This window comes from Amia ocellicauda, chromosome 2 (assembly GCF_036373705.1).
Source record: "Amia ocellicauda isolate fAmiCal2 chromosome 2, fAmiCal2.hap1, whole genome shotgun sequence".
NCBI lineage: Eukaryota > Metazoa > Chordata > Actinopteri > Amiiformes > Amiidae > Amia > Amia ocellicauda.
The window spans coordinates 51992812-52001981 of record NC_089851.1 but is presented as its reverse complement, the minus strand read 5'-3'; positions in this window follow the sequence as shown (position 1 = coordinate 52001981).

Genomic DNA, 9170 nt, shown 5'->3' with positions numbered 1-9170 from the left:
CACATTTAATTGCATGTAATTAACTTAATTAAAAAAAAGTAAATTAAAAACTAAAACAGTAAAATACGTGTATACAAAAAAACAAATCAGTCTGTTACTATTTTTATATTATACATACTTATTTAAAATAACACATCATCCAATAGGCTTCTGGTTTGGAGCCAAACAATAGCACTAAATGCTACTCCTCATTGCTAATTGCAATAGATTGATTGCATTTTTTTTTTACTTTGGATAGTTATGTCTGCTACTACAGGGAGAAGCTGTTCGATCTCCTCCACAGTCTTCAATCCCATCTGCCGTAGAAGGTCCTCCACTGGGGCAAGCAATTGCTCCCCTTTCTCTGTGAACAGTAGGAAACCTTCTTCGGTGTCACAGAACCTCAGGATGGTTTTCTGTTTCTTTTCTGTTTTTTATGTTGACTCCTGAATGAGAATTAATTAGATGCTTTTCTGGTTTTACCCAATTTATCCTGATTTCTAAAGGAATTAACGGAATGTAAAAAAGATTTGGAGAGGTTGAGCTTGAGGTGGTGTGAGTGCATCCAGGCAGAGATAGCAGACAAGCAGGAAGAGATGCAAGAGGGGATGAGAATGTCGGAGGAGGGAAAAGACAGGAAGATCTGGGCATCATCTGTGTAAAAATGGTAAGAGAAACCAAGGGATGCAATGAGGGGGCCCAGGGAGTGAGTGTAGAGAGAGGACAAGAGGGGACCCAGAATGGAGCCTTGGGTTACACCTGTGAGGAGAGGTTGGGGCGTGGATGAGGAACCTCGCCATGTCACTTGGTAGGTCCTGTCGCTGAGGTAGGAGTAGAACCAGGTGAGAGCAGTTCAGAGATTCCAAGGTCAGCGAGGCAGGAGAGGAGGATGGAGTGATCGACAGTGTCAAATTCTGCAGAGAGATTGAGGAGGATGAGGACTGAGGAGAAGAAGGCCACCCAAGCACAGCTGAGGGAGTCAGTGACTGTAATTACATTAAATCCATTACCAGTAAAAACATGGAATATGCATACCTTACAAAGGTTACAGATTTTTTTTTTATCATTCTTGCCTCACAGAATTACAGACCAGTTGCAGCAGTGAAGTTGAAACTCAAGAACTTTCTTGTTTGTTTAGATTTGCACTCTTCTCACAGAACTGGTAACTGAAGTGCCCATAGGAAACCCACACAGACAGAGGTAGATCATGTGAACTCCACACAGACAAGCCCCCAAGCCAGGACTCAAACCCCAGACCCCTGTACCGGTGAGGCAGCAGTGCTAACCACCATGCCACCATGCTGCCCTACTAGGTCCACATTATTTTATACAGCTCTGGAAAGAATTAAGAGACCACTGCACATTTTTCTTAAATCAGCATCTCGACATGTATGGCAGTCATTCCATGCCAGTGTCTGTTGAATTCCAACACAGACACACCTCATTCTACTCAATGAGGTACTAATTAGGTGATCACCTGAACCAAATCATATTTAAGGAAGAAAAGTATATCACTATCCTCTTGCATTAGGACCAGCTGGATGGCAAAAACAGTGCTAGTAGAACCTCAAAAGTAATTGGAATCAGAAAATAACTATTGACCATGCCAAAAGAGTTGAAAAGGAAAGTTTTGAGAAAATTAGGTTTCAATTCCGGCTTTACTGGCAGAGGGATACAGTGAGAATTGCTTCCATTCTTAAAATGTCAAAGATGGCGGTTCATAAGAACAAGGTCAAGCAGCAGACATTGGGGACAACAAAGCTACAAAGCTACCAGCAGAAGACAAAAACGACTCTCCACTGACCGGGATGACCGCCAACTCATTGGAATGTCACTCAACAACCGTAGGATGACATCAAGTGACCTACAAAAAGAATGGCAAACGACAGCTGGGGTGAAGTGCACTGCGAGGATGGTTCGAAACAGGCTCCTAGGGGCAGAGCTGAAGTCTTGCAAAGCTAGAAAAAAGCGAGAAGCAAAGAAGAGCCAGGCTGAGGTTTGCAAAAGACCATAAGGTTTGGACCGTAGAGGACTGGAGTAAGGTCATCTTCTCTGATGAGTCAAATTTTCATCTTTGCCCAACACCTGGTCATCTAATGGTTAGACGGAGACCTGGAGAGGCCTACAAGCCACAGTGTCTCGCACCCACTGTGGAATTTGGTGAAGGATCAGTGATAATCTGGGGGTGCTTTAGCAAGGCTGGAATCGGGCAGATTTGTCTTTGTGAAGGACGCATGAATCAAGCCATGTACAAGGTTGTCCTGAATGAAAACTTGCTTCCTTCTGCTCTGATCCTTCTGCTGTGTTCCCCAAATCTGAGGATTGTTTTTTCCAGCAGGACAATGCTCCATGCCACACTGCCAGGTCAATCAAGGTGTGGATGGAGGACCACCAGATCAAGACCCTGTTATGGCCAGCCCAATCTCCAGACCTGAACCCCATTGAAAACCTCTGGAATGTGATGGATGGAAGATGGATGGTCACAAGCCATCAATCAAAGCCAAGTTGCTTGAATTTGTGCGCCAGGAGTGGCATAAAGTCACCCAACAGCGATGTGAAAGACTGGTGGAGAGCATGCCAAGACGCATGAATGCTTTGATTGAAAATCACCAAATATTAATTTCTGAACACTTTGTAAGTTAAAACATTAGTATTATGTTGTTTAAAAATTAATATGAACTTATTTTCTTTGCATTATTTGAGGTCTGACAACACTGCATCTTTTTTGTAATTTTGTCCAGTTGTAAATTTCTGCAAATAAATGCTCTAAATGACAATATTTTTATTTGGAATTTGGGAAAAATGTTTTCAGCAGTTTATAGAATAAAACAAAAATGTTCATTTTACCAAAACATATACCTATAAATAGTAAAACCAGAGAAACTGATAATTGTGCACTGGTCTCTTAATTTTTTCCAGAGCTGTATACACCTTTATATGTGCTGCCATATCAAACATTTAACACTAAAGCATGTTGTGAATAAATGTTATGCTTTGGAATTTTAATATTGACATGAATAGACAATCCATGCAAGTAAACTCAAACACACAATAACAAGTGGTATTGTCACTGTTGTATCCCACACATCCCGCAATTCACAAGCTCCCCTGCAGAGGTCAGCATCACCGGAATTCTAAACCCTCACATTCCCCAGCAATCAGCCACTTAACATTCCTCGGCACCATGTGCACTTGTTCTATCATCCTCGAACTCCCATTGGACCAGCACCCTCCTTCACCGTCCTCTGCTCCTCTCTGCTACACATATAAACCCCTCTGTGACTTTAATTCACTGCTAAGTCTTGTATCCTTTTGTTATTGATTGTTTACAACCTCCACGTGTTCCTCCACCAATTCCCGTATTCTCCCTACCAGCCTGTTTGCCTGATCATTGACCCCCTGCTTGTCTTATCGACCAGGACTTGTGGATTTCCCTGGACATTACGGTTTGCCGGCATTGACCACAGCCTGTTTCTGACCACCTCTCACTCCGCACCTGGGTTCCCCGCCATGGCAGTCCTTCGTTACAGGTATACAGTCCGGTCCATAAATATTTGGACAGACCCAATTGTCAATTTGGCTCTGTACACCATCACAATGGATTGGAAAGGAAACAATCAAGATGTGCTTTAAGTGTAGACTTTCATCTTTAATTGGAGGGTAGTTACATCCAAATCGGGTGAATGGTGTAGGAATTAAACCAATTTTTATGTGGTCCCCCCAATTTTAGGGGCTCAAAAGTATTTGGACAAACTAACATAATCATTAATTAAATTGTGAGTTTCAATACTTGGTTGTGATGCGGGACAGTGGCCTGTCCGAATGCCAAATATATTTGCACCATTGTTGCAGTAAGATTGTGTAACCCATGTATGAATTTAAGCTTTGTGTATTGCTCCGCAGAGGACAGGTGCAGTAGTTCTGTGTAGCTGATTTTTAGAAAAACATTTTCATCCAAGGCTATAGAGAAAACAGAAGACAAAGGAGAAGTCTGTGATCAAGTTTGGGGTACATCATTGACGTCATCCAGTTGCCCAGCAACCAAAGGGAGTCATCTTGTATATGATAGCATGTTCTTTAGAAAAACCTTAGATGTGTCTTGCTGACTGACCATCTCCAGAGCACTTAGTTGTAGCTGAATAAACTATTTTGGTATTATTTCAGTTAAATCGGGTCCTGAGTATTCCTTGTCCGCCTGTTTATTGAGGGAGTAAAATTTCTCCCTATCAGTTGCAAATCCTTTGCAGTCAATGACTGCCTGAAGTCTGGAACCCATAGACATCACCAGATGCTGGGTTTCTTCCCTGGTGATGCTATGCCAGGCCTGCACTACAGCTGTCTTTAGATCCTGCTTGTTCTTGGGGTGTTTTGCCTTAGATATCAAAACAAACCAATCAGAGAGCAAAAACATTAGGTGTGGCCAAATCCACTAATAAGAACGTACTGGTGAGCGCAGGAACACCAAAAGGCCAGGAACACCACGGAAAACAACTGTGGTGGATGACAGAATTTTTTCCCTGGTGAGGAAAACCCCTTCACAACAGTTGGCTAGATCAAGAATACCCTCCAGGAGGTAGGCGTATCTGTGTCAATGTCAACAATCAAGAGAACACTTCACCAGAGTACATCTTGTGGTAAACCCTCTGTATTTAAACAGGAAATGGGAAGACCATATTAGAGTTTGGCAAAAAACATCTAAAGAACCCTGTACAGTTCTGGAACAACATCTTATGTACAGATGAGACAAAGATCAACTTGTACCAGAATGATGGGAAGAGAAGAGTATGGAGAAGGGAAGGAACTGCTCATGATCTGAAGCATACCACCTCATCTGTGAAACATGGTGAAGGTAGTGTTATGGTAAGGGCATGTATGGCTGTCAAGAGAACTGGTTGACTTTTGACAAAAGCAGCAGGATGAATTCTGAAATGTTTAGGGCTATGTTATCTGCTCAGATTCAGCCAAATGATTCAAAACTCATTTAACAGCACTTCACAGTGCAGATGAACAATAATGCGAAAGCAGGTAGAGGAAAGCAACCCCAAGAAGACTACCGTCACCAGCCACGAAACCAGACGGCTTCATGCCCTAGGGCTCGTTCAGGAGTTGAACACAGGACCTCTCGCACACTAAGTGAGAATCATACTCCTAGACCAACGGGCCAACTGAACAAGTGGCTTCACAAAGTTCTCCTCCTCAACAACACACTACATGTCGTCCTCCTCCTCCTCCTCCTCCTCAACAACCACAACAAACTTGCATAATACACATTTGTTTTATAGAAAAACACACAGATGACAGTCTGATTTCCCTTCAGCTGCACAGGCAACAGCATCTGAGGTCAAAAGCCCTCTTGTGCAGAGGAGCCCAAAAGCTGGCTTTTGACAGAGAGCACACTGTTCAGTGACCACTTAAGTAGGACTAATCATTTCTTATTTTTTACAGAATAGGACACAGAAATAACTTATGATTACTTATTTGTTATCTACATTTTACTTTTCATAGTATTTCCAAACGTTTTTTATCGATGTATGAACAAACACAACCATTGAGACACACACTATTAGAGATTTTTCGTTTTATTTTCTTTATGAATGTAATGCAAAACAATATAGAGTAACAGTGACAAAAAGTGCCAGGGGTTTATGACAATACAGAAAGCACATTATAGAAAAGACCTGAAAAACACACAAGCACTACATCAGAGATACCACGCATTAAGTCCCTTCCCTGCGCTGTAGGCTCCATAGCGCTGCATCACTGCTGCCTCTCGCTAATCTCAAGATGGAGCTGGGGGTAGGTGTTCCATGGCCAGGCTGTCGTTCCCTCTGCCAAGTGTGTACAGGCCAAGATACCTCCATTACTTCAATCACTACATCTTCCGCTGACTTCTATAGGGGGCTGCGTGAACTACTGAAGTAATGCTGTAGAGATAAGTGTCCTTAAACTGGGAAATGGAAATAAAGATTAAGTAAGCATCACTCATTGAAGAAATGCATCACAGTGTCTCTGTCAGCCTGTACAGCAGCGCATGTTTGCTGTAGCCAACATTTATTCAGTGCCAAATTTCCTTGCACAAAGCCATAGCAGATTCTCAAGCCCTCCCATGTTGTTGATTATCTTGTATCCATGTATTAAGAATAATGGTAATGCTTTATTTTAAGTGTCCATTATAAACAATCTATTAACATGTTATGTTATTATTATATGATTAATTTTACAAATTATAAATATATTAGACATTTTTAAACTTTTTTGCTATAATATGTTTTAAGGTATTTAATAACATATTTAATAAAGGGTATAATAACATGACATTTGCACATCGATATCAATCTATTATCATTAACTGCCATGCCAGTTAATTGCTGCTATTATCCATCCATTTTTGAAACCAGTTATCCTGGCGAAGGTCGCCGAGCACTGATCCCGGCAGGCAAAGGGCACAAGGCAGGAATACACCCAGGACGGGACCCCAGTCCATCGCTGGGCAACACACACACACACACACGCAGACACACCCACATACAGGGCAATTTAGAGAAGCCAATTAACCTAACCCACATGTCTTTGGACGGTGGGAGGAAACCCACGTGGACACGGGGAGAACATGCAAACTACATAGTATAGCAAAAATGTTTAAATAAAAATGTCTAATATATTTATAATTTGTAATAATCATATAACAATAACATAATCAATAATTTGTTAATAGATTGTTTATAATGGACACTTGTTACCATAATAACTAATGTATGTTATCTATCTGTATGTAATGCTGTTGTCCTATAAGTCCTTACATTTGTAAACAGGGATTTTTGAAATAACCATTACTTATTTTGTGAAAAAACAGGGAAACAGAAATAAGGAATGAGTAACTATTACTTATTTCTTCATACTACTAGAATCAGAATTCACAGAAAAAGTAATAAACAATAAAGATAAAAATAAATAACCATTACTTATTTAAAAAAAAAAAAAACAGGAACCAGAAATAAATAAGTAAACTTTACTTATTTTGCAGAAAAAAATAAAACAGTTTATTATTAATATATTGAGGAAACAATGAAAAAAATAACCATTACTTATTTTTTGAAAAATAAGGAATCTACTTCATAGAGGTTCTGAAATCAGCATACTTCTCATGGCAGGAAAGGAAACTGGAAGCCTTTTGACACATTTCTTGACTTTGATTGAAGATTTTCCAGTATTTTAATCAGACCTCCTGCCAGAATATATTCTGCAGTGGGTTTCAGAATGGGCTGCCAAAACTGCGTAATCTCCTCCACCAACCTTTCCTGGTTTTCCTTTGTTTGGTAAAACTGCATTTATGGAAGATACCCTTACAAAAATAAAATATTTAAAAATATATATTATTCTGAAATATGAAATGTATTTTAATGTATTAATATGTTTTATAAATGTGCATACCATTTTATAATATATGGTGAAAATATTCTTTTAAATATCAATTGCACTGTCACTTGATACAGAAATATGGTCAAATACACTATATTATACAATACAAATATTGCTTAATATAACTTAAGTATATTCAGAATTATATGTAAACTTGTTTTTAATATATCTATAATTATATGCAAATATACTGTAACATCTACACATGTATTTTATACTAAATATATAAAAATGCATACATATATGTCCCCTTATAATATACATTTAGTATACTGCTAAATACACAACAATCTCATATTGCATGTATTGTATACTGTGAATATATTAGACTGCAAAAATGTTGCATTCTAAATATACTGGTAGAATATATTTGGATAAACTTCCAAACACATGTATACATGAAGTGTAACTTAAAACATTGGGATACTTCAATACTTTAATAGATTTCACTTGGTGTTTGACCCCCTTTTGCCTTCAGAACTGCCTTAATTCTACGTGGCATTGATTCAACAAGGTGCTGAAAGCATTCTTTAGAAATGTTGGCCCATATTGATAGGATAGCATCTTGCAATTGATGGAGATTTGTGGGATGCACATCCAGGGCACGAAGCTCCCGTTCCACCACATCCCAAAGATGCTCTATTGGGTTGAGATCTGGTGACTGTGGGGGCCAGTTTAGTACAGTGAACTCATTGTCATGTTCAAGAAACCAATTTGAAATGATTCGACCTTTGTGACATGGTGCATTATCCTGCTGGAAGTAGCCATCAGAGGATGGGTACATGGTGGTCATAAAGGGATGGACATGGTCAGAAACAATGCTCAGGTAGGCCGTGGCATTTAAACGATGCCCAATTGGCACTAAGGGGCATAAAGTGTGCCAAGAAAACATCCCCCACACCATTACACCACCACCACCAGCCTGCACAGTGGTAACAAGGCATGATGGATCCATGTTCTCATTCTGTTTAGGGCATGTATTACAGATTCATTCAAAAAGGTCTCACTTTAGATTTGAGGAAACACTATTTACTTGTATCAGCGGTCATTCATTTGTCATTAATAGTTCTTCCAATTTCCGACCTTTTAGTTCCAGAGACCAATGTTTTGGTACCAGCTAAAAAACAAAAAAAACAAATGTACATTAATTGGACAAATATGAAATATATAGTTACATGTAAAATATGGCCCAATATACAACGCTACAATTATTACAATTTACTTGCACTGTAATTACACGGTAACAAGAGTGAATTGACCAAGTAGTTTGTGTATAGTTAATTCAATTATTAAATACTAGTATGGATGATGTATGATTACAGAACGAGCTTACATACACTAAACAAGTAGTATGGCTTATTTACATGTAGTGTGTGTTTTTAACTTTACATATTCATGTAAAATGCTGCCAACCTTTGTGATGTTACCGATGACCTTAAACTCACCCCTTCTTAAAGTGTAACCACATGTGGTGATCAGGTGAGGGTCTGCCTCAAGCAGTTATGTGCTTGCCCAGGAGAACATGCAATATTGCCTATTAGCTTGGCTCGTTGGTCTAGGGGTATGATTCTTGCTGAGGGTGTGAGAGGCCCTGGGTTCAACTCCAGGACGAGCCCGCTTGGCCCCGCTTTGCATTCTCTGAAGCATTCGTTTGTTCTCTCTCGATGCTTGGCTTCTGGGCTCCTCTGCACCAGGGAGGTCTTTCAACCTCAGATACTGTTGGCTGTGTAGCTGATGGGAAATCAGACTGTCATCTGTGTGTTTTGTTTTCT